The sequence below is a fragment of the Ipomoea nil genome, unplaced genomic scaffold (assembly GCF_001879475.1).
Source record: "Ipomoea nil cultivar Tokyo-kokei standard unplaced genomic scaffold, Asagao_1.1 scaffold1347, whole genome shotgun sequence".
NCBI classification, from domain to species: domain Eukaryota; kingdom Viridiplantae; phylum Streptophyta; class Magnoliopsida; order Solanales; family Convolvulaceae; genus Ipomoea; species Ipomoea nil.
This window is the reverse complement of record NW_017617775.1, coordinates 20,156-21,020: the sequence shown is the minus strand read 5'-3', so window position 1 is coordinate 21,020 and position 865 is coordinate 20,156. Positions and strand designations below refer to the sequence as shown.

The 865-nt window shown below is 36.9% G+C and overlaps 1 non-coding gene across 1 annotated transcript; it reads left to right on the top strand.

Moving 5' to 3' along the window:
* The first annotated feature begins 390 nt into the window (after positions 1-390).
* Positions 391-464, top strand: TRNAF-GAA. Its single transcript has one exon. It is a non-coding gene; the product is annotated as a tRNA-Phe (tRNA).
* The last annotated feature ends 401 nt before the right edge of the window (positions 465-865 follow it).

The following is an 865-nucleotide window of genomic DNA, read 5'->3' as shown; positions in this document are numbered from 1 at the left end:
TTAAATAACTAATTAAAAGTCAAATTAAGTAAAAATAAATAAATTTGTATAAAATAATCTCACAACCAGCCATAGTAAAAATCAGAAAATAAAATCAAGATCACTGAAAAAAACTCAAGGAAGCCTCTTTTTGAGGCAATAACTCAAACACTTTGTGTGAAATCCAAACGGCAGAAACGAAACAAAAACAGACTGCTAACTTTTCAGTGTTACATATAATTGTTTATCATCATACTACACTCAACTTTTAAAGACTTCTTTCTAATTTAACAATTTTCAGTATGGGACATAGAGATTACCTCTTCGGTGTTGCAGATGGATGAAGAATTGGAGCTTGGCACCCCAATTAGAAAATAAAGATTTTGTAAGTAAAAGAAGGCAAAACGAAGTGTGGGGATAGCTCAGTTGGGAGAGTGTCAGACTGAAGATCTGAAGGTCGTGTGTTCGATCCACACTCATCCGCATACATACTCTCTGTTTAATGAGTAAATACCCAAAATAGTCCCTCGATTATAGTTAAATTTACAAATTGGTCATCGACTTTCAATTTTAACCAAAGTCCTTAACTTTTCAATTTTAACACGATTTGGTCCCCCGTCTGTTTGACCGTTTGTTGACTGTGATTTTTGAGGATATATATGTAATTTCATGGTCCACCGTCGGTTTTTTAAGGTTCCGGTTGCATTTTCAGACCGCACTGTTACATTTGATCCACTGCCGAAAGCAATCTGCCAAATTTTGTCGTCTTTCTTCATCCTCCCTTTGGATTCAATGTAGTTGAGTTCGTACCAGAGTGAAGAATATGATGTGTTTCCGAACAGGTGCAGCGTCATCCTAGACTGCGTCACGGCAGCGGATGAGGGCG